We start from the raw sequence: 25,731 nt of genomic DNA on the forward strand, positions 1-25,731 counted from the left end.
AAAAAAAAAAAAAAAAAAAAAAAAAAAAAAAAAAACAGATGCCATGGTCCAGAAAATGTTATAGTGAGAGCAAAGGTAAGGTATAGGTTAAAAGATAGAAATAAAGTAGCAGATATAAAGGATGTATAGGGACAAGCATCTGATGTCCAGCAATGGTGTTTTGTTAATGGAGTCTTCCAGGGATTTTGGAAGTAACTGTATGGGCAAATATTTCCACTCCACTCCTTCACTATAGCAGCCACTTCACTACCTATGTGCCTGTCTGAGTGTTAACACCATCTTGCTGTAAAAGCCCACATATACACAAATCACTTCATTAAAACAAATCTGGAATTGAAAGCCAATGAAACCTTGCCCCCACTCAGTACTAAAGATCTTTTTCAGAAGAAATATAAAGAGTGTTTCTCTGAGTCTTGAATTTAAGATATCTCTAAACTATGTTTTAATCTTGAAACGGGCACAAATCGGGGAATTTTACATTGTGAGTTCTGTGAAATCCTTTGTAAATTCTCTGAAAGTACAGTAACAAAATGGAGCACTGTGAAACTGCCGCGTTGGCCCTGTGGGGAATAAGGCAATAGCTGAAGTGTTTTGTATACATTCCTCTCCATGTCCAGGGTTTCATTTCACTTGTAGATAAAGAGAATTGACAAGAGAAGCTGAAGCCCAAGTCAGCACTGTGAAAAGAGATGCCCCGGATGTGAATTAATCCAAAGCACTGCATTAAGTTTGAGATCAAGATTCTATCAACCCTTCTTGATATGATGAAGGTGATGACTTGAATCTGTATGTCCCATGATTCACTTACTTTAGATATCTATTGAGACTACCTCTTGAATGATTACAATAGTGTCTGTTCCAAGCCCGAGTGCTCTCTTCGCTCTCTTCTCACAGGACAACATCCATTCATAAAGCATGTTCTTATCTACAGCTGACAGTCTACAAGATCCTTTCCTACCTTACAGTAGTGGACACTGAACTCTTAATTGTGTGTGCATGAGTGTGTGTGTGAGAGAGAGAATGATAAAGAGAGAGAGACGGAGATACACACAGAGAGATATCCCTGACTTCTTGATATGGTATCTCCACCACATGGTACTGCTTGCAGAGGCAGCAGCCAGTGACCCAGGAAAATCTTCCTGCCTATATTTAGGACAAGAGATGAATGCGGTGCAAGGAGCATAAAAGATCCCTTCGTGACAGCGTCTACCTGCAAGCTTGGCATGTGGCTAGTGTTCTCTAAATATTAGTCATTTCAAAATAGAAAAAAAAAAAAACCTTTGGTTTCATAATGATTAATTATTCCCCTTGGCAACTTATTGCTGAAGCACTGAGATGTTTCTTTTATCAGGCAGTGTTGCTAGGGGGTAATTTATTTATTTCTATCCTACTGAGTTTGGAGGAGCGAGACCCAGCCTGATGCTGCAATTACTTTTGCTCTCTCTAGTTTAGTGTATGGCTCATGAACAAATGGCCCTCTGTTTCTAACTTGTTTTTCTTCTTGACGAAAAGGATTACTTGCATGTGGTAAATGAGCAATGGCATTCACAAATCTGAGCCATCATCTTTCACTGTACAAAAGACTGATGAAATCTTGATCTCAAGTTTAAAGCAACTATTCAGATTACTTCAAGTTTTGGTGACTCTTGCTGCACTGTGGACTTAGGCAGCAACTCTTTCTCTTCGTAGAATTGTCTTAACCTTCCTGGCAAGTGGAAAGTCTGAGAAACAGAAAAATGTGTAGAAAATATGAAATTTGACATTTACTAGATATTTCCGATGTAAGGGACTGGGGGCCAGGTGCTGAACATGCTATTTTTCTAATTGTTTGAAAAGTTCATACATATGTACAATGTATCCTGGTCACACTCATCCCTTACTCCACCTTCCAGATCACCGAGAACTCTATCACTTCTGCCTCCACATTCATGTCTCTGGATACACAAATTGTGGTACATCTACACAATGGAATATTACTTAGCAACAAAAAACAAGGAAATCATGAAATTTGCAGGTAAATGGTGGGATCTGGAAAAGATCATCCTGAGTGAGCTGTCCCAGAAGCAGAAAGACATGCACAGTGTATATACTCACTCATATAAACATATAATATAGGATAAACCTACTAAAATCTGTACATCTAAAGAAACTAATCAAGAGGGAGGACTCTTACTAAAATGCTCAATTCCTATCCAGAAAGGCAAAGAGGCTGGACATCAGAAGAAGGAGAATAGAGGGAACAAGTTAAGAGCCTGACACAAAGGACCTCTGAAAAGCTCTGCCCTGCAGACTATCAATGCAGATGCTGAGACTTATGGGCAACCTTTGGGCCGAGTGCTGCGAGTCTTAGGAAAGAAGTGGGAAACAGTAAGATCTGGAGAGGACAGGAACTCCACAAGGAGAGCAACAGAACCAAAAAATCTGAGCACAGGGGTCTTTCCTGAGACTGATATTCCAACCAAGGACCATGCATGGAGATAACCTAAGACCCCTGCACAGATGTAGCCCATGGCAGTTCAGTATCCAAGTGGGTTCCACTGTAATAGGAACAGGGACTGTCTCTGACATGAACTGACTGGCCTGCTCTTTAATTACCTCCCCCTGAGGGGGAAGCAGCCTTACCAGGCCACAGAAGAAGACAATGCAGCCACTTTTGATGAGACCTAATTGACAGAAGGAAGGAAAAGAAGACCTCCCCTATCAGTGGACCTGGGGAGGGGCATGCAAGCAGGGGGTGGAGGAAGGGAGGGATTGGGACGGGAGGAGGGGAGGGAACCACAGGGGGGATACAAAGTGAAGAAAGTGTAATTAATAAAGAAAAAAAAAAGAAAAAAATAAAATAAAAAATGCCAGTCTCCCACTTCAGAACAACAGGAGCCAGCACTGATGGATCATCAAAGTGGGTTTAAGAGACTGCTCAGTAACTTTTGAGCTTTTCACCAGTGAGAACAACAGTGAATTCTGGCCCATCTCTAGAAATTTTTCTAAACCAAAGTCTTCATCCTGGAAAGTATAAATCTCTGGAGGCATCCTCTGATAAGCATGTAGGACCCTGGAATTCATGTAATTACAGGCAAAATTTGAATTGGACACTCTTGTGACAGAAACGTCCTGTTGCTTTACTCAAATTTCCAGTGTTGAGTTCCCCACGGTATGATCTTACCATGTTACATGCTGTAGTATACTGTTCTTCTCTTGAGATCCCTGTACTGCCTCAAAATAAAATAAAGAGATGTTTGATTAATTATTGGATTGAAAGGACAACTCAGCTTTTAACTATGTAACTTTAACATTAATGCTGCCATTCAGAACTATTCAACCTTTTCCATTTTAGCTATTATTTAGCAATATGTTTGTTTTTTAAAAATGCTTGTTACTAGCTTTTTGGGGTTAAGTAATCCCACCAAGTGGCCTTCATCATGTGACTGATCATCCAGTATAAGCGACACCTTGACTCCACACTTTGCAGATGAAGCAATCTTCAGATATACCCATAGTAATTATACACGGTAGCTTCATGTCATACAGGGCTTTTGAAAAACTGCCAAGATGTTTTCTCCATGACTTTCCACAAAACTTTCAACCTACAACCTGACCTGTCTGCAAGATACGTTGGGGTAATGGTCACTCAGAACTTGTAGGAAGGCCAGGTAATGACTGGTCTAACTTGAAGCCCATGTCATAAGAGGGAACCCATGCCTAGTACTGCCTGGAAGTCTAGGAACATGATGGTCCAAAGACCTAGGATAGACGCAAATGTGATTGGCAAAGAAAAAAAGAAAAAGAAAAAAAGTCAATGAAATGATTCCTAATGATATTCTGCTATAATCGTAAGTAGGTGCCTCGTCCAATCATCATAAGAAAGGCTTCTAGCAGCTGATGACAGTAGATGGAGAGACTCACAGCCAATTAGTAGGCAGAGCTTGGGAAACCCAGTGAAAGAGAGGGAGGAGGGATTGATTGGAGGAGCCAGAGGGGTGGAGGACACGAGGAGAGGAGAACATGACCCACAAAATCAACTACCCAGGACTCATGGAGGTTCACAGCGACTGAAGCAGCAACTAGGGAGCATGTATGGGTCTGAGCTAGGTCCTCTGCCTATATGTAATGATTAGCTTGGAATTTTTGTGTTACTCAGTTTGACTGGGGGTGTCTCTGTCTCTTTTGTCCACACTTGTGATCCTTTTCCTCCTGTTGTGTTGCTTCACCCAGCCTTGATAAGATGCTTTGTTGAATTTTCTTGCTATGTTGTATTTTCTTGATGCCCCTAAGAGGCCTGCTCTTTTCTGAAGGGAAATGGAGGAGCAGTGGATATATGGGGGAAGGGAGGTGGGGAGATCTAGGAGGAGCAGAAGGAGGGCAGACTTCAGTAGGAATATATTGTATGAAAAATGAATAAATAAAATGAAGAAAATTATTGTGTTGTTTTTAGCCTAATCCACATATTTGTTTCAGTCTTATTCCCATTAAATATAGTAAATTTTGACTACAAGGCATTTTGCTAAATTTTCTTAACCTTTCTTGATTGACTGAGGGTTGACCTTTGTCAGTGAGCAATATTTCTTTTATTGCACTTTTTATTAATTATTATTATTTATTACAATTTATTTATTTTGTATCCTGGCTGTGGCCCTCTTCCTCATCTCCTCACAATCCCAGCCTCCCTTCCTCTTCTTTCCCCTGTGCCCCTCCCCTAGTTCACTAATAGGGAAGGACCTCCTCCCCTTCTATCTGACCTTAGCCTATCAGGTCTCATCAGGACTGGCTGCATTGTCTTCCTCTGTGGCCTGGCAAGGCTGCACCCACCAGGGGGAGGTGACCAAAGAGCCTGCCACTTAGTTCATGCCAGAGACAGCCCCTATTCCCCTTACTAGGAAACCCACATGGAGAATGGGTCTATGGGTTATATCTGAGCAGAAGTTTTAGGTCCTCTCCATGCATGGCCCTTGGTTGTGGTATCAGTCTTTGGAGGGCCACCAGGACCCAGTTATTTATTTATTTATTGGCTCTGTTGGTCTCCTTTTGGAGCTCCTGTCCTGACAAGGTCTTTCCATAGCCTCTTCTTTCATAAAATTTCATTCATTCTGCCCAAAGTTTGGCTATGACTCTCAGCCTCTGCTTTGATACCACGATCAGTAGAATCTTTCAGGGGCCATCTGTGGTAGGCCCCTGTTGTAGCAGCTCTATTTGTAATAGCCACAATCTAGAAACAATTTAGATGTCCCTCAATTGAGGAATGGATACAGAAATTGTGGAATACATACACAATGTAATACCACTCAGCTTTTAAAAACAAGGAAATCATGAAATGTGCAGGCAAATGGTGGGAACTAGGAAAGATCTTATTGAATGAGGTAATCCAGAAGTAGAAAGACACACATGGTATACACTCACTCATAAGTGGTTATTAAACATACAATATAGGATAAACATACTAAAATCTATACTCCTAAAGAAGCTAAATAACAAGGAAGACCCTAGGGAAGATGCTCAATCCTCATTTAGAAGGGCAATATTTCGTTTTATTTCCTTCCCCCACCCCAGGAAGAGTCACAGTAGAATTTTATTTTTTAATTTATTTATTCATTTATTTTATTACTTATTACAATTGATTCACTTTGTATCCAGGCTGTAGCACAATCCTCCATCTCCTCCCAGTCCCACTCACCCTCCATCTTCTCTTCCTATGCCCCTCCCTTAGTCCACTGATGCAGAGGAACTCTTTTCCCTTCTATCTGACCCTAGCCTAATATGGTCTCATCAGGGCTGGCTGCAGCATCTTTCTTTGTGGCCTGGCAAGGCTGTACCCTCCAGGGGGAGGTGATCAGAGAGTCTGCCACTGAGTTCATGGCAGAGACAGTCTCTGCTCCCCTTACTAGGGAACCCACTTGGAAACTGAGTAACCTATGGGTTTCAGCTGAGCAGGGGTTCTTGGTCCTCTCCATGCATCATCCTTGGTTGGAGTATTGGTCTCTTCAGGGCCCTGGGGCCCAGGATTTGACTCTGTTAGTCTCCTTGTGGAGCGCCTGTTCCCTCTAGATCTTTCTATCTCCCCCTTCTTCTGTAAGGTTTCATGCACTCTGCCCAAAGTTTGGGTATGAGTCTCGGCATCTCCTGATGGGTAGAGCCAAAACCATACAATGGAAAAAAGATAGCATCTTCAGCAAATGGTGCTGGTCTACGTGGATGTTTACATGTAGAAAAATGCAAATCGATCCATATTTATCACCCTGCACTAACGTAAAGTTCAAGTGGATCAAAGACCTCAACATAAAACCAGACACACTAAACCTGTTAGAAGAAAAAGTGGGAAAGAGCCTTGACCTCATTGGCACAGAAGAGACAGAATTCTAAGACAGAATGCCAATGCCACAGGCTCTAAGATCAACCATCAATAAATGGGACCTCATGAAACTGAAAAGCTTCTGTAAAGTAAAGGACACTGTCAACAGAACAAAATGACAACCTACAGATTGGGGAAAAGATCTTCACCAACCCTACATGTGACATGGCTAATATCCAGAATACATAGAGTACTCAAGTTAATCACCAGCAATATTTATTGATATTGGCATTATATTAAATATAACTTGGGTTGGCATAAAATCTTTGGATTATATTTTCTTTCCTTGAATATATATATATAACGAAGTCTTTATCCACTAATTCTGATCTTACATACTACCAACAGAAAATCCAAAGCCACCCTCAGTTTTTAATTTATGTAAACAATGAAATCCATTTTGACTCATGGTTTCAAAGAAAATTTTAATATAATATTTATTAATAAACAGTAATTATCTATTTAATCATTCTAATTAGAATATAAAAATTTCGCCAGTTTATTATCTGTTATTAAAATGTTAAAAATTAATTTAAGTAAATTTACAATATATATTATAACCTGTTTTCCCAGACAGTAAATGCAATACAAGATATCACTAAAACTATCTCTGTTGTCTAATAAAAAAATTTCTCCCTCTCATCAAAATCTCTCCTTTTCCTGTCTCTTAAAGTCAGTTTTGCATAATAAAAAGCTAAAAAATACCCTACAATAGATCCTAACCACACATAGCCCAGGCATGTATCAGAAAGATGTTTCAGTATTCACTGGCTCCATTTTCATTGGTATATGGTATACACTTTCAACAAATTGAACATATTCTTTTTGTTTATAAGTTCTTCTTCTTCTTCATTAAATTTCTCAATATCTGTTCTGTTCCTTTTTCAGGGATCTCAATTACGCATTTGCAAGTTCTGTGTTACCTTGTTCATGTATATATCATTTTCCCCAGTATTTTTTACCTTCCACTTTTATATTATTTTTTGGCATCACCTTATTTATATGTTCTGTCCTTGTCTATGTTTGCATAAGAGTCTATATTTGCGTGGCTTCTTCTGTTTCTTTTTATATTTCTGGGATGGTTTAGATTTTGCTTCTCTTCTTCATGATTCTGACAATTGGTGCTCCATTTTCTTGCACTGTCTAATCAACACATTTTGAGTTCTAGCATTTATGATTCATGGTCTTCCTTCATAGAAATAAGAGCTTTATTAAAATTTTAAACTTTAGGCACAGCTTTATATCTGTCATCAGCAACATTTTTCTTGTAAGTGCTTTATCTGTTGACAAATTTGTGTTATTTTCTTTCAGTGGTATTTTTTTACAACAATTACCTTCCAGTTTCCTTCTATTATTTGTCTCCCTAGACTAGGTTATATGTACAAATTCCTTGAATGTGTGAATGCAGTCAGGCATGTGCGTGCGCATGTGCATGCATGTGTTCTTGTGGGCATGATTAAATGTGGAGGATGTGTGTATGCTGAACGTGTATGCATAGACATTCTGAGAAGTCTTTCATTGTTTCTAGAACTCAACAGATATGGCCATTTACTTTAAACTTCGATCCTTAAACACAATTACATACATAAAATAGCAATTTATCTTGGTCTCATGGAAGATTCTCTCCACAGCTCATGACCCCAAGGAGTCCCTCCGCCATTCTGAGGGGCTTGGTTGCTCTTGCACATCTTCAGAGAACCAGAACACCTGAGTAAGGCACACTTTGTTGCCAAGAGCTCCAAACTCTTAGAAAAAAAAGATGTATTCAGTGACTGTGAAAGTCTGCCCACATGTCAGAACTCAAAAATATAGTGGAAGTATTCTTCAATACAGAATTATAAGAAAAAGTAAAATCTGATGTGCCACACACAGGTTGTAAATAGTACTTTTTCAAGAAATGCTTGAAACATATTTAAAGGAAGAAGTGACTATTTTAACTTTCCCACCGGATTGGCATACTCAATGACAATGAAATCCATTTTGTGTTAAATGGGCCTGAATTTAATCCTGCATCTAAACATAAGATTGAAAAATTACTGATCTGTACCTTTATTTAAATGATGCAGAAAATAATGGCAGTATTGGCAAAGCATCTGACTTATACATTTTAATAAGTGCCAATTTCCTATATTCTCTCCATTAGCACATTTACGGAATACACTTATTTATCAAAGAAATTAAACTTTCAAGAAAAAGGTGATAGAGGGAGTTTATTGTTCTACCACTGGACATATTTATCATAGATATGGAATATATCATAAACACCATGGAAGACCGTGAATAATAAATAGAAGTAGAAAAATTTATGGAAAATTGTATTGAGATAATGGGAGAAAGTGGACTGTCAATTGGAAAAAATATAGTGATATAAAAAAGGCTGTGTGCTATTTTCCATGATGTCCAAATGACTTTACTTCAGGAGCACGAGGATATGAAAATCTTTGTCACCATGTTGCAGATATAGCAAATTTGGGCCAGTTAAAACTAACGCTGGAAATTCTAAACACTGGAAATTTCAAAGTACTGGACGATACTTCAAGAACACGAGGATATGAGGATCTTTGTCACCATGTTGCAGATATAGCAAATCTGGACCAGTTAAAACTAACGCTGGAAATTCTAAACACGGGAAGTTTCAAAGTACTGGACGGTTGAGTCGATTCACTAAGGCACTGAATTGCTGTGACCTCCCGAAAGCTGGTACTTAGAAAAAGTGCTGAGGATTTTACATTATCCTGATGCTGGATGATTTCTTTTATTATTTTTATAAAATTGTGTATTTATTCACTTTACATCCTGATTGTAGGTCCCTCCTTCCTCTCCTCCCAGTTCATCCTTCCTCCTTCTTTCCCTTATGCCCCCTCTGCTGCTCAGAAGAGACCCCACCCCTGCTACCAACCCACTCCTGCAGATCACATTGCATCAAGATTGAATTCATACTCTTCACCTGTGGCCAGAGAGGCAGCCTGCTAGAGGAAAATGATCAGAAAGAAGGCACCGAAGTCCGTGCCAGAGACAGCCCCTCCTCCACTCACTAGGGCACCCACATGAAACCTGAGATGCCCATGGGCTACATCTCTGTAGGGTCCCATGGGCACATGTTCCTTGGTTGATGGTTCAGTCTGAGCAAGCCTCCCCACTCCTCCAGGGCCTGGGGCCTGGTTGGCTCTGTTGGTCTTCCTGTGGACCTCTTGATGCTGGATAATGTCTTATGCCACATTTTCATACTATTCATTGTTTGGCTTCAGGCCAACATGTTTCTATTATGAAATTAGGAAAGCACACTTCTTGGATGTACAATCTGTTCACTTTGGGGTGACAGGAAGGCAAACCCTTAAGGTAGAGGCAGACTCCAGCGGAACCTCACACAGAGGATGCCCGTATGTATTAGTTTTCCCCTTCTTCTGGTCTTACTTGCCTTACCCTACAATGCACGTAAGACGGATACCAGGTAGTCTGAGCCATATATTAAAAAAGCCCAAGTTCTTAATACTTCTATTTAAAGCACGAACAAATGAGTCATCTAAAAACAAAGGTTTTAAGTCTTATTTTTATTCTCCGTAGGAATGATTCCCGTGTTAAGACATGGAGAGCGTGATGCTGTCGGAACTCGCAGAGCTTCAGTAAGTTTACTAGCTACTGACATAAAGCACACCTGTTAGAAACGGCACACAAACAAACAGTCAATTCTGTGCACCAGTGCGCTCTGCAATAGAACTAATAAAGAGATTTCATCTTTGTAATCCTCTCCAGGAGGTTTTCCTCTGTGGATTTACTTTGATGGCCATACAATTCTTATTGGGTTTCTAGGGCATCTGAAATCTTATCCATTGCTCATTTATATGCAATTAAAGTAACAAAAAGCAACACAAACTATTTTGTATCTTTTGGTTACTCACTGTTTTTTTATAACGTAAAAATAAAATCTCTATTTAATGTTAAATGTACATGGCCATTTTTTTTTATACAGGGGTATGGATGGGACTAATGTAATAGGTTAATGGGATAATTTTTGGTCATGAGTAAATGTTTATTAGCTTAATCTACACTATGACAACAATGTAAATGGTTTTAAACTGACTTTTTAAAAATGTCTCAGATTGAAGGTAATTTATATACTATGTTAAGAACTTGATCCAATGATCAAGTTATAGGAAACTAAATTAACTTCACAATGAATAAAAGATTAATCACAAAGTTTGCTTGTCAATGTAATTTTTTTGAAGACAAGGACAACAGCACAAGAAAAATCATCCATAAAATAAGTAAATGTATTTACTCCTATTTTCATCTGGACTTTAAGAAGCAAGGTATCAAATCCAACAATGGGAAATGCATTATACTGACTTATCTTCTTTTTAACAAAAGCTTCCCCAATGCTCAGTTTGGCACCATATGCACTAAAATGGGAGTGACACAGAGAAGACTAGCATGACTGTTGTGCAAAGGTGACACACAGATTCATAAAGTATCCATGCTTGTACATACCTCAGAAAACCAAAAAGCCACAAAGAATTTTGGGAAGTGACAAAATGTTTATTAAGTTGACCGTGGTGAGTAATTCATCAAAGAGGATCTTATTTGGAATTCAGATTATTGTATAGGTCCTTAGTTAAGATGAGTTTAAACTGAATATGCAGTGGACCAACCCAATCTCACCACATCCTTACTGAAAGAGAAAATATGGATACAGATACACACAGTTAGACTGTCAGGTGTAATAGAAAAGGGCTAGAGCGATATGTTTGTGATTCAAAGACTGCCGAAACATTGCCAGGAAACACAGGAGGAGGAATGGTACAGATTATCTCAGGAGAAATGACCTAGAGAAGACACTGGTCTTGGCCTTGTCATCCTCAGAATTTTGATACAATCAGTTTCTGTTTAAGCTAAGCAACTGATAGAATTCTGTTTCGAAAAACTAATAAAACTATCCACAGCAGACTTTAAACATACCTGGTCTTTTAGTTCAAATTTCAATGTTCTGTTGGGGCATACTGAAAAATGAAGTGCTGTTCCTTGAAGTTTTTACATCACAGAACTGAGAGTTCACACAGTGCATGTTCTTGGGTAACTTAAAAAACTCCCAAGAACCACAAAAGTTAATAGTGTGAGTTAAAATGAACCATTGAGTGTCATATATTGGTTTTAAAAATTTATATTTGTGCTGGTTAGTTCTTAGGCAAGAAAATATCCTCCTAAATACTATGCCATAGTTGTAAAAGGAATGACCAAACTTGAAGAGTCATAAAAACTAAAAATATTACTAAATTACTTGTCAATGTTTTTCATGAAAATGTTCAGGAATAACTAGTTCTACATTTTATCTACTTAAAATTATTCTCACATTTAATTAGTTGAAACCCAAATGAAGGGAAAAAATGGCTCTGGCTGGGAAAAACCAAACCAAACCAAACCAAACCAAACCGATGTATCCATTGTTTTTGATGGAGCAGGAACACTCACCACAGCTGGGATTATTCTTGGATGACTCTTCTCATCTTCTTCCAAATATCAAATTTCTCATTTTTGTGTAAGGAGCTCTTTCCTAGTCACATCTGCCATTTAAATTTCTAATTTCATCAGGCGATGACTTACTAATAGAAGTAGCTTTGTTTCTTCCTATTGTCCTTGCAGTACTCACACAGTATCTTATGAATCTTCACCTATTAGAAATACCAGTTGACACCAAGGTTGTCACATAATATATATTCAATACAAAATTTAAGAAGGTAACCCTGCATTTAACTTTTTATCTTTTTCAAGTTCAGCCTAGTTCATGAGGCAAATCTCCCTGAACAATGTCTCATCTAACTTTTCCCAATATAGCACTGCCCCCTCCTACAGAACGTGCACAAGGTTTTCTCTAGTATCGCATCTACGATTTTAAACCAAGCCTGTCCTTCTGGCAAAATCCGTCAATGTGCGGTTTGCTTATCCATGAACAATCCCGACTTCTGCTTCTCCTGACGGGAGAAGTTATTGTTGCTGTAAACTTCTCATCCCCAGGTCCAGGATTTCATTTCAGCTACCCTGTAAGTAGTACTGACCTCTCTTTCCGTGTTAGCACAACTATTAAGCTCACACAAATTCATATTGGCCTGCAAGGAGATTGTGCACGAGTGAATATTTCAATTCTTCCTTCAAGGCGAGGGTTGTTTTGACTTTGACCAATTGTTCATTGAATCCACACCTAGAAGCAAGTTGTTATACTGGCGCTTTGAGAACACAGAGGTTCCAGATCTCCTTAGCATCCTGTAGGCTTAGAGTTTTCAAACACCTACTTTAATATTTAATGCTCTTAAACTCCTTCACCTCCCTTTCAACCCCCGACCTTAGATCCTTAGATAGGAGATTAGTAAGGAAAGGAAAGGGGCTACAGGCCTTTTTTTTTTTTTTTAAATCTACTAATCTACTTCCTATTGATAAGAGGAGATGGGTTCTTTGGGAATTACCAAACTCAATTGTCAGGATACCAGCAGGCTAGCAAAGCAACAGCAGCAACATGGGTTAGCAGAAGCTGAATCAGTAGAAGAGGCTAGACTCCGCCCAAATGGCACAAGTCTTCTGAAGCCGCAAAATTCCGCCAAAGCACCGTGAGCAGTTCTCTGGGGTTCTTCTTTCAGTGGAGACCAGCTAAGGATACACACCAGCCACAACAAAGCCAAAGTAGGGAGAAGCACAAAGCCTTGTCTCACTGTCTGTGGGCGTCTACTTAATCCTTCTCAAAGTCCACGGGAGGATGTTTTGCAGCTCACAAAAACCACGCCCCTCACACGAGATAGCTTTCAGCTGACCACATCATGTGCCTTCTCATGGGGGCTGTTTTTCCCAGGTGAAAAACGTTCCCACGTCAAACACTTGCGACCCAAACAAAACTCACATTCACATGACACAGCTAAGTTCACAAAAGAAACCAGAAACTTCCACTTCACACCCTGGTAAAGGGTGTTCATATTCTCTGCAAATAGTGGCATTTCTTTTTTTCCGTGGTCACAATCCCACTAATTACTTTTATTTCTCAAACAAACTTCAGGGATATGCCAGGAAAAAGGCAATCCAAGATGGCCATATATCTTTGAAATGGACTTGGTAACATGTTATTATGAAACTAGTTAACATTGCTTCCAGGAGATTTCTTCTGTAGTTAGAGGAAATTGATGAAGTCCCCTAGACCAGAGTTTGGTGAGTCAAAACTTGCTGTGCTGCAAGATTCTGATGTGGTTTTCCTACCTCAGCTTCTGCTCTTAACCAGACAAGAAATTTTTCTTGTCAGCTTTCTGTGAAGTACATGGGCCACAGCATGCACAGGACATGGTTGTTTCACTAATTCATTTTACATCATATTCACCTGTGATTATTTTTTCATTCAACCTTAAACTCAACAGTCCTCATATCCTTGTGTTAATTTCAGAAGTTTTTCAAACCTTTTTATTTTTATTTTGTCCTAGTAAAATTTAAATACCATTTAACTTTATAAAGAATGTGCTTTAAAATATTTGCTGTTTGGAATAGTGACTAACTTACTATCTTTCCATCTACTCTATCTTATAGAAAAACCAATGGCATATTGAGACAGTAAGGTCTGGTGCCATCGTTAACCACACTGCATATAATTCTTTACAACCAACTCTGTTAAATTCGTTGAATACAAAGTCAACATTAAAAAAATGTTTGTTTTCTCCTTCCTTAATCCAGTGGCACCGCTCTGTTATCTTACCTTCTTTACAGCTGCTGCCCAGTGGGTCATCCTCACCTTAAGGGATTTCTGGTGTCTACAGCGTCTTTGACACAGAGTGAACAATTTCTCCTTTTCCACTTCATGGGGGCAACTGTAGCCGAGGGAACTCTACGCTAGCAGCCTCTTCTAGCTTGGGCTTCATTTTCAGGTTCCATTGCTGCACTTCCGCCAGTACAGGAGCCCCAATGGATAGAACTGTTCCCCTGATTTATATATTACTTTTTTTATATCACACGTTCTGACGTACAGTGCTGAGATAGTGTTCAGGGCTACACTCCATTTACCCCACTGATAGACTTCAGTTGAAAAGTCTAAGAAATGCAAAAGTAGTAGAGTGAAAATTACAAATATACTTTTGATCTAGAAATCCTTTTGCATATCTCTCTATATAGTGGCATACATTTTATTACTAAGACTCTCAAAATTATACCCGAGGAAAATCTAAAATTAAAAAAAAATTAGTCTTGTCTTATTTAGCAGGCTAAGTATATACCACTTATCATCATTTACACAGCATCTTCTGATGACAATAAATTATCCTTATATACTAAGAGGGGAAAATTACATGGTAAAATCTGATTTAAAACAATGCTAGTTGGTAAGTCTCTTATTCTAATACAAATATATATATTTGAAGATATAATAGTGTACTTGATAAAAATAAAAAGGAAAGTAAGATACAGCTTTATTGATGAAACAAGAAGTTTCATAGTCTAAATGACAGCTAATTAGGCGATCACATGCATTTGCTGGACATGTTTTATTTGTCTGCTTCAAAGAAAAATGTTATTTAAGCAGTTTTATATAAGTTCTGTTTTGCTTCCTTGGAACCCTTCTGTTTTAATTCCAGAAATAAGGAAAACTGCTAGAGCTTTTGAAAACTAAAATTAACATATCCCTAATACCATTTCATGTAATTATTGTGTCCAATAGTGGGAAACCATTTCATGAATGTGCATTCTGTGGCATTGTCTCTAATCCATTGTATTTATTAATTAAACTTTTAAACAGATTAAATAACTTTACTTTGCACTGGTAACTAAGTTGATAGGACCAAATAACTAGTTACGAGGTCCTTGACAGTCAGTGCTATCTCTTACCAATTTCAGTGTCTTCAACCTCAAACTACGACCTTCTGTACCATAAATGTTCCATGACTTGCATATTGAAAGCTACTTTGAAAGACAGTCTGGGGAATTACTTTATTCAGACCAAGTTTATACAGACCAAATGGCTAGTTTTTTTTTTTTTCCTTGCCATCAGAGAAACAACAGGAGACGGTAGAGAATTCATTCTGCACAGCCTCTTTTGATATTTACATTTATGTAGCTCATTACTGTTTTCAAAAGAATATTTCTATCGGATAAAAATGGTTTTATTATTCTTGAAATGTTAACAGCATAAAATGTATGTGCACAAATCAGGCTGTCCTCTTGTGTTTTAGAAAAAGATGTGCAATGCGGAGAAAGCCAACATTCAGGAGACAAGAGGATATGATGACCCTCTTCCACATCATTTATTCTGACAAATATTCAGGAAGTCTTAAGTCCTTAAAGGCTTAGGAGAGCTATTCCACACATCTGAGTAGAATTACTCGCAGCATCACTTCTCAGGCCTTGCTTCCTGCATAACATTTCCTTTGGACATAAAATATGCTATCCTTAACTTATACAGACATGTAAGTTGTTACAGTATGCTCATAATCTGTTGATTCATTCTTCTAACCAACATCCACATAAAGTTGTAATTAGGTGACACTGTTTCTTGAACGGAATAGGCAGGTTTTAGAGATGTCTTAGAGATTTCTTAAATTACACGAAGAAATTCCAAGTTTAACGTCAGCATAACTTATCTTCTAAATGTTACGCCTGCTTAAAATTGTAAACTTAGTTGGACAGAAGTGATAACTAGATGGTATTTCTGTCTTCTTTTTTTTAATAAAATTATGGGCAAATCAGATCATTTCTTGGGACTTTTATAATTAAAACTTAATATACTATGCTAGATATCGGTTCTGTATGCAAACTCCTAGTTATTTAATCCTCACCATGCTGTGCCATAGCTGTTATTATTATCCTTATTTTTCATTCAATGGATCAGCCCAGTGAGGTAGAAGAGGTTGTAGAATGCTGTGTGGCTTAAAGGTGACTGTTAAAAATACTAAATCTGGACATCATGGTCTGTTTTCTATGCTTATTTTTACTACATTCTCCTGAGCCTTTGGAAAAGCAATACAACATGTTCCTGATTATAATATTGATGTTCTTGTTTTCTGCATTGATGTTTAGATAAACCTCATGAGATTTAAAACCCATAGTCTTCACTTTTCACCACTACCCTGGGTGGTTTGCTTGCTCTCATAATCTGTTCTGTCATCTGTGAAATCAGAACACTCAGCAGTCTCAGAGAACCTCATTGGAGGCATATCCTAATGATGCCGACTGCAGCACAGTTCCTGGCCTGCAGCAGTCATTTAAAGGATTTTTGTTCTTCCAGCTAAGTGGCAGAAGAATCATGTTGTCAAACCTGAAGTAAAAACTACATAGTAAGAACTTCAGGCTCACATTCCTCAAAGCTCAGTTCTGACTTAAAATAAGTGTGACAACTGATGAAAGGAAATTTTAAAAAGTTACAACCAACTACACTTTGCACTCTATAGAGGTGCAGAGGCTTGGAGGGTGGAGACCCTGGGACTATGCTCAGAAAGGCTTCTAACAGACCTCAGGGACATGTAGGTAGCCAAATATCTAGCTTGGCCTGAGCGTCAGGATTTGGTACGCATGCTCATGCACCGCCTCTGTTACATAAATCCCAAAGCGAACATTGAATTTGTCTTTCTAACATATTCTCTGAACATAAGGTTTAATGCATTTACTATTATAAAAGGATGAGAGGAAGCAGTAATTATGTCGTTACCCAGGTAAAATCATCAAACTTTCTCTCACCCTACAGTTTTATTTTAACTGTAGATGTAAAAATGGGAAAAAAGGGAAAAAAAGAAGTAACTATTGGAATACATCCCTTTGTGTTTCTGAGGAGCAAAGACAAATATATGAGAAGATGGACGGAAGAACATGGGTGGACAGCAAGATTACCTTAGAGGCAGGTTCCAGGATACAGGTTAAAGGGTCATTTTTCCTGAGCTCTGAGTTCATAAAAGAACTAAATCACTTGTCTTGAAACTAGAATATTTTGATTATAGTAGTGATTTACAGCGAAATCACTACTATAAATTTTATTCTTTAAAATATAAAGTCAAACATTTATTGGAAATATGAAAAGCCTGTGACCCTTGGCATAGTTAATTGGACAGAAAATAGTGTACAACGCAAGTTTAAACTGCTTGTTAAAATTTATAGAAAATTAGTTGACTTTATTTAATGAAACACAGCTGTTTTAGGTATCTTACTACAGAATGCACCTGAAGTAACCTATACCTACATTGACACAACACTGAAAATTAAATTAAAAATCTGAAGTTCTAAATATGAAAGCAAGTAAGTAAAATATGGATTTCACTGTAAAATCAAGGAAAGCTACACAGAGTGAAAAAAGGATGTACTCCAGAATAAAAAAAAAAAAGAAAACCAAATTTTTAGAATGTATAGCTGGTATTAGTGAATGTCTCTGTATGTGTACATATTCTTATTTTAAGATATTGGAGGCATTCAGAATTGACAATAAGTTCAAGTATTTGAATTTAAGTCAGTTGAAATGTCAAAGGTCTCTCTGATACATCTATTAAGTTTTCTTGAGGTTTAAGGGCATTCTGAAATTATAATTACTTACCACTAGATCACAAGAAGATAGTGCAAGATTGAATAACAACTGTGATTTAGATTTCGCCATTATATCGGGAGACTTCCTCAATATAAAGATTATGCTTTTAGGAAAAATTAAATAATTTTTGCCTAATATGTTATTCATGAAAGTAAAAGGAAAATATGAATAGACTTTTTAAAGTATAGTTCCATAATCATTATAGATGGATTACTATGTCTAATGTACCAGTTGAGGTCAAAATATATTAAAAAAAAAAACTAAAATGATTAACACATCAAATTAAGCTTTGGTATTGTGAAAATGTACAAAATTATAATTCATGGAATATTTCCAATCTTTAAAAGCACTTCAGTGTGAAAGATGGACACTTCCTAAGGAACACAGACCAATCTACACTGTGAAGAATTCGCATGAGCCAAAGCACTCAGGGATTGACATGCACCTTAAATCTTTTGCCTGTTGATCCAATATTTTAAAGTGCCAGGCACTGAGGTGAATGATTAAAAATGTCAACTCTTTCACTGGACTCAGTGATTCAAACTTGTGTGGTCACAGGGCCCACATCACCATACTAATCTATATGCAAATCAAAACCACAGTAATTAGCTGTTTTGTTTATCTTGAAATACAGCCCTTGCGGCTATAGGATAAAGAAATATATAAATTAAAGATGGAAAGAATGTACCTACTGCTGGAGAATACATGAAGCGTTACTTACTATCTTTTTAGTAGAAAACACATTTAGCAACTTTTCATGCTTGTAGGACTACTAAAAATAAATCTTTGGATTTTCATAAACTCTCCCCAGAGCTCAGAATGCCAGCTACGCAAAGTTAAGCATGGATGACTTGACGCATACACAAACAGCATTGCCTCATTTAGGGAAATCCTAATTGAGTGACAATTTTGGACGTAGTGGTCAGTCAAGCAGAAATCACTGAAAATATTCTGTTGGTGGGCTTCCAAAAGCATCTTTGTAAAATTCATTGGATTCATGACATAGGCTGGTAGGAAGGTCTCTTAGGGGTCATGCAGTCTAGAATCCCTGATGTTCACAACTCTCTAATAAAGAGACAATAGGAGATGCCAGTCTCTGCTCATTTATAGTCTTGTTCATACAAGGAACCTAACGTTCCTGTGGAACTAAAGTTGGTACAAGATAATGAAGGATAGGATTTGAAAAAAACATTACTCAGAAGAACTATCATTAGAAGTCATTAATCTTAGACATATGTGAACCATGTGGAAGATGGTAATGAAAGTACAACTGAAATTAAAAATTCTACAACAACCCAACCACAAAACCTTTGATCCAAACTTACCTCACCTACAAGAAGTACAGGGATAAAGAGGAAACAGAAATTGAGGGAATGTCCAGCCAAGGATTGGTCCAACCTGAGACCCACCCCACAGTAGATAGGCAGCCCCTGACACTATTAATAATGCTTTGCTCTGCTTGCAGACAGAGGCCTAATATTTTCTGGGAGGCTCCATCCAGCAACAGATCTAGACAGAGGCTGGGACGTGCAGCCAAGCATGGGGCAGAGCTTCCAGGGGTCTTGTGGAAGTGTTGGGGGAAAGACGGAAGGACCTCTAGGGAACAGGAACCACATAGGAAGACCAACAGGGACAAGTAACCCAGATCCATTACAGTGACTGAGACATCAACTACACATGTGTGGTTGATGGGTGGCGTGGTCTTCACGTGGGTCACCTGGTGAGTGGAGGTGGTGGGGTGGCGGTTATGAGGGGGTGTTTCTAACACAGACTCTATTGCCTGATTTTAGATCACTTTCCCCTGGCAAGGCTGCCTTGCCTGGCCTCAGTCTGAGGATATGCTCAGTCCTGATGTGACTTGATTTTTCTGGGGAGGGTTGATACAGGGGGAGGGTTCCTCCTTTTCTGGGGGAGGGAAGGAAAAGGGGAAGGACAAGGGAGGAAAAGGAGGTACTGAGAGGAGAGAAGGGAGGGGGCACCCTTGGGATGTAAAGCAAATAAACTTAAATAAAATAAAACATTTAAAAAAGATGGACAACAATAGCAAAAAAAAAAAAAAAAAAAAAAAAAAAAAAAAAAAAAAAAAAAAAAACAACAACAAAAAAAAAAACCCAAAAAACAAAAAAACCATTTCAAGAATCCATACAGAGATCATATTGAAAGACAAATGATCAAAGCGCAAAGAACAAAACCCATCATGGGGCATCCTGTTCTACCTGATACATCTACAACAGAACCTCTACACTCTAGGTTCAAGGAGCACCACAGAAGAGGAGCAAAAAGACTGTGAGAGTCAGCAGACCAGGACATCTACTGCAGAATAATGTGTTCAGTATGTGAAAGGAGAGGTGCACCCACAAAAATCTTAACACCATAGCTGCCTACACAAGACCTGTTGAATGATGTTAGTAAACCTTAGTGTGTGGGGAGATTTCACAAGGCTCTACTCCCCAATGAAGAGATGAAAACATAACAAGAGAGGGAGAATTACTGGGCTCCAGGGAGGAACTCTGTGGTAGGTGATCCAGTGCCATGTGGTCACCCTTAAATACATATACATATGAGCAACACTAAATGAATCCAACAGGTTACATGTGTATATATAACATATATATTAGGTTACATACATGTGTGTAAACACACACTCATGCACACACACACAAACACAGGAGTGAGCATTCTTTAAGCGCGCACATATACAAGGACAGTGTTGCAAGGAAAAGGGACTATAACAATAACAAGAGGGTAAGACAGAAACTAATACTGTGAGAATGTTCTCTGTTGGTCCACGTGGACTTTGACCTATTATTTATTGTTGTTGTTGCTCTCTTTTACAAATAATGATTTAGGTGCCCATTTTCGGCTGAGCTTACCTTTAAAAAAATAATTTTACGATTACTGGTCAGAACAGATTGTGAACTCCAAAGAAAAGCAGGAAGTGGCACCATTGCTTTGATAATGCTTGAGGTAATTTTTTAACTAAAGGCAACCCAGAAAGCCATGCAGTCTTCACAAAGCATTTGACATGTCCGTGACCCTCGTTGTTCTCAAATCAGGTCTCTATATATCTATCCATCTGTGTAAACACTAGGTATGAACCCATACATCTATCCATTTACTTGTCTATTGTCATACGAATATAGATCTATGTATCTGTATCATCGATCTATCTATTTATCTATGTTATGTGTGTGTGATATGTTATAAATGGCGAGGTTTATCAAAACTCCTGATTAGTAATCCACCATGGGTCATAAAACAAATTAATTATACTGATAAAACTAGATGGCATATGCACTAACATCATAAGACATGGATTCAATAGGTAGATTTTATTGAAAAAGATACTGTAGCACACAAATTAATATTTTCTAAGTCCTGGATATAAAATGCTGGGTTTATAAATTGGGTCATGTCTGTAGAGTAATATGCAAATAGAAGTGCACTGAAAAAGTAGCTTCTTTATAGAAGGTGACATTGCCAAATGTATCCAAAGAAATTTCCAGAGATAAATAAACTCACATATGTGTTTAGAGCACGCTTCTTATTTATTTAGATGATAATACTAAAAGGATTTGTACAATGATATATGTTAAGCATGTGTTAAACTCATAAGGTAACATTTTATAACATTTTAAGTCTGGCTAGTCCAGAGACTTAAAATAGCATATTCATTATAAATTCAGTTAGAGCTTAACAACATTGTTATATTAGAATGATCTACTGTTGAATTTGATTTGTACTCTGCAGTTTCTAATGAGTAGCCTGCTGTGTTGCAAATCTCCCAGGCCCCACAATAATCTACATCAGCAAGCAGGACTGAGATAAGTGGAGAAGTTTTTCTTTCTCTAGTAACCAGGTACTTCCACAGTTTCAATCGGTACAGTGCAACATTAAGAGAAACAGTAAATCCCTTTGATATAAATGAATGCAAAGTCTCCAACAGGCCTTGTATTCAGAGTGGTGATTAACTTTTAAGCAGACAGATCGATCTAGGAACTCCTCAAATCTTGGAGCTTTTCATGTTGTGTGGACCTTTAAGAGGAGAAAATAAAATAATTCGTGTTGAACAAATATTCCTGTAAAAATGTTCTGAAGCCAAAACAGTCTACTGCAATACTGAGGAGAAAAAGAAAATGTGGCAATTAAACTTTCAGTCCTGAAACAAATGAGTTACGATGGTTTAATTCTATTAAGAAAATATGTTAAAATCACCTACAAACCAAAGGAAGATATTCCCATGCATAAGTGTGTAACACTGTAATTGTTGTGAAAATTATAGTGTTTGCATAGTATAATTATGCAAATTGTGTGAAATAAATGCTAGCGTCACTTCACTCACTTGCATATTGTCTGCGTATTGGAAAGCATGTTTCACTACTCTAATATCACCAATATCCAGAAACTGTGATTTCTTCAGATTAGTAAAAGAATATCACAAAGGGACTCAGAAGCCAACTAATAGCTAAAGAAAAGCCCAGGACCTTCTCATCAGGCTTGTTGACAGTGCATGCTGGGATACATCAGGAACCTTATGCATGGCCTGCAGCAGAGGGCTGCCAGCTGGGAATGAGCATTTCATTGCTAATTGCAATCATGTTGATTTTCAAAAAGAAGTTTTTTCATCAAGGAAAGAGCTCATACTGTAAAGAATACAAGTCAATCAATAAAAGTAAATTCCATAAATTCTATGTCCTTTCTGAAGGCTACCCTTGTTCACCAATTTTCACTTTTGATCTAAATATGTTCAGGAAAGCTCTCAGATTTTTGCTGGATTGTCAGGATACCTAAATGTAGAAATGACGAGGAGTTAAAAATAATCTATAGCAGTTACTATGCTATGTCTTTTACTTTCTGCCCACAAAGAACATCTACCTCTAGGAAATAAGATCCTATCAGTTCCCACAAATCTCTATTGAAATCTAAGATCATATACTGACTACTGTCATATAATGGCTTAGCAATATCTGACAGCTTTCTAACTGCTTTGATTTTTTTTTATAATCAGTAAAAATAAATTTATTGGAACTTTTTGTCTCTTACATAGTTAAGTATGGTATACCTTTGTATGTGGAAATATTTATAAAGCATGGAATGCCAATATTAAGCCAGATCTCTGATTTATTTATCTTTCTTATGTTTAGTCTATGCTTTTTTGTTCACATTTGAGATTTATATGGTAACAGGCCCAGCCTTCAAAATGTGTCTGAAATAAGTAGACAATTTTTTAACTATTAATTTGATCCATTCAGCCAGTGTATGAAATATTTACAAAATAACTCTTTTTATAGTTACAACAAGAATATTTCCTTTCTTTTCATCTCACCTAAAATTAACTCCAACACACACCCACTCACACTCACACACATGCACACACAAATGTATTACATATTCATAAACAAATGCAGACCACACAGGTACAAACCTGTGCGTGTGTGTGTACACTTGTACACGTACATTGTACGTTTGGTTAAGTAAGCTATGTTCAATGTTGCATGTTTACAAATAAATGTACGCTTTAATGAATTAATTTTTGCATTAATCAACTCATTGTTCAAATGTTCTTTTTCTGTAAAGCATTCTAATTCTTGTACTTGGTAACAACAGCAACACAAAGTCTATATCCAGAGAATCAACATTGTAATACTTCCAGTGAGGTATATGCCATGTATGTAGGAAATCATAAAAGATCAAAGCAAGAGTCTTATAGGCGAATAAACTAAAAAACAAACAAACGAATGAACAAACAAGTGACAGAACACTATTCTGTCTCAAAAATTTCTTTGTCACCAGTGGCTGGGAATCTTCCTAATCATTAGAGTCCTAAGATTGGGATTTGAGGGTGAGGAGAAACTTCTAGTGTCAGGATTCTTCAGTACCCTTTGGTACAATGAGAGGTACCTGAAGCCCTAGAAAATCCTGTTTTTACTTCGCTGAAATGACAAGAATGAGTTAGGGCACCACTCATCAAACTGACCACTGTAACATTTCATTTATTCTAAACTGGCAACGAGAGCCTACAGACACACCTCAAGACAGTTGTATAAGACCTAACCGAGTCACTTTAGGCTACAATACAATGATCAGAGTTCTGTTAATCTATATCCATGGCAAAATATCCATGATTCAAGTGTAAATCACATACAGTCCAGAGAACTAGAGCAGCACATCTTAGCTAATGAGGATTGGAAGAGAGAATCACAAACGACTTCAGGGTCAATAACAACTGCATTTCAAACAAATAAATGTTGAGAATGCATATGAACAAATATTTTCTACAAAAGAAAGAGTAGAAAGTAGTGAACTGAAAAGTAACATAAGTATGGAAATTTTCCTTAAAGGCAAGAGGATAAAGCTGGGAATAGAGAGACAGAATGAAAGAACTCATCCACCTGATAGTAGAAAGAAAGGACACTGACAGGAAAAGTCTCAGGGATTGTGGGACAGTTACAGTCTGCCATTTCTATCAGGAGAGGGAAGGAAGCGAAGATAAAGTGGCTGAAAACTGCCCAAAACTCTTCAAAATAAAAATAAAAATAAAAATTCTATAGATGCAAGCAGTTAAGAAAATTCAAACAGGAAAAACCACAATTAAGTTATTTAATGCTAGAGACAAAATATGCGCACACACACACATCTCAAAAAAAATTAACAGCTGTGTAGAAGTCAATTCAAATGATGGTGCTTATTCTCTTAACCCATAAAAACAAAACACAAGTGATATTGTTATTTTTCAAATACTAAAGGAAAGATACTTACCAATTATTAATTTTATACCTTAATAAACCACTTTTAAGAACATAGGGAAAACATATACATTGCCAGATTAAAGGACACCAAAAATTTTATTACTAACAGGGTTACCTTTAAAGATCAGCTAACACACTTTCTTCTAGAAGAAAAGGGTACAATAAAAAAGAGAAACCTAACAGTTAACAAGAGGAGCAAGAAAAGTAGGTAGATACGATACCTCATCTTTTCCTCATGAATTTAAGAATTGTATTTAAGTATTGAGACAAAAATTATACCACGAGACTGAAGACATTAAGTATTTTAAGGTAGTGCAAGTAAAGAGAACTGTGTAAGTGATATTTTCACAACACTGAAAATAGTAAAATGTTAGTACAAGTGGGCTCTTAAAACTCATGTATGTAATACAAGAGTAACTGTAATAAAGACTGAATATAGAAATCAATTAAAAACACTATAAAGAACTTGAAAGAAAATTCCCAAAATTTGTCCAAATATCCATAGTAATGCAAGAAAGGAGAATCAAGCATAGTAATGACTGTCTGAAAAGAAAAGAACTGAATAAAAACTGAACACAAAACAATCGTTAGTTAGGTTAAATATAAATACAAAAGCCAGGATTGGCACACTGGATATACACAAATAACCGCTTGCCACTTGTGAGGCTCTCATTTCAAGTTAAAGAGCACGGCAGGTAAAGGAAAGCGGGCTAGAGAAGATATATCCGGAAAACTTAGTTTACGAAAGCAGGAGTGACCTATTACTACTCAACAACACAGGCCTTGGCACAAAGAAAATGACTGCCACAGACAAAGAGTGTGATTGTGCAATAAGAAAATCATCTGTCAAGAGGAAACAAATACCCTATTGTTCTCATCGGTCAAGGGTCAAAATGCACTGATAGAAGCTGACAGAATTTCAAAGAGAAATGGACAAATTCAGATACAGTTGATGTCACTGTTCATCCAATTAGCAGTATTATAAGTAACGTGTGTGTGTGTACGCATGTGTGTGTGCCTGAACAAGCACCTCAGTGTGTTTGTGAGTTCCTGTGTGGATGTGTGTGTGTTCATACGTGTGCCTGTATGTATGTCTGCCTCTGTGTATGTGAGTGCCT

The 25,731-nt window shown here is 37.5% G+C and overlaps 1 protein-coding gene and 1 non-coding gene across 2 annotated transcripts in view; one reads left to right on the forward strand and one right to left on the reverse strand.

The window, feature by feature from the left end:
• Magi2 (membrane associated guanylate kinase, WW and PDZ domain containing 2) overlaps window positions 1-25,731 on the reverse strand; it is a 1,360,055-nt gene that overhangs the window by 1,232,616 nt on the left and 101,708 nt on the right. The window lies entirely within an intron of this gene.
• On the forward strand, window positions 10,720-10,826 carry LOC129681126 (U6 spliceosomal RNA). Its single transcript, XR_008720782.1, has one exon. It is a non-coding gene; the product is annotated as a U6 spliceosomal RNA (small nuclear RNA).

Source organism: Psammomys obesus, unplaced genomic scaffold, assembly GCF_907164565.1.
Source record: "Psammomys obesus unplaced genomic scaffold, mPsaObe1.curated_primary_1811, whole genome shotgun sequence".
NCBI classification, from domain to species: domain Eukaryota; kingdom Metazoa; phylum Chordata; class Mammalia; order Rodentia; family Muridae; genus Psammomys; species Psammomys obesus.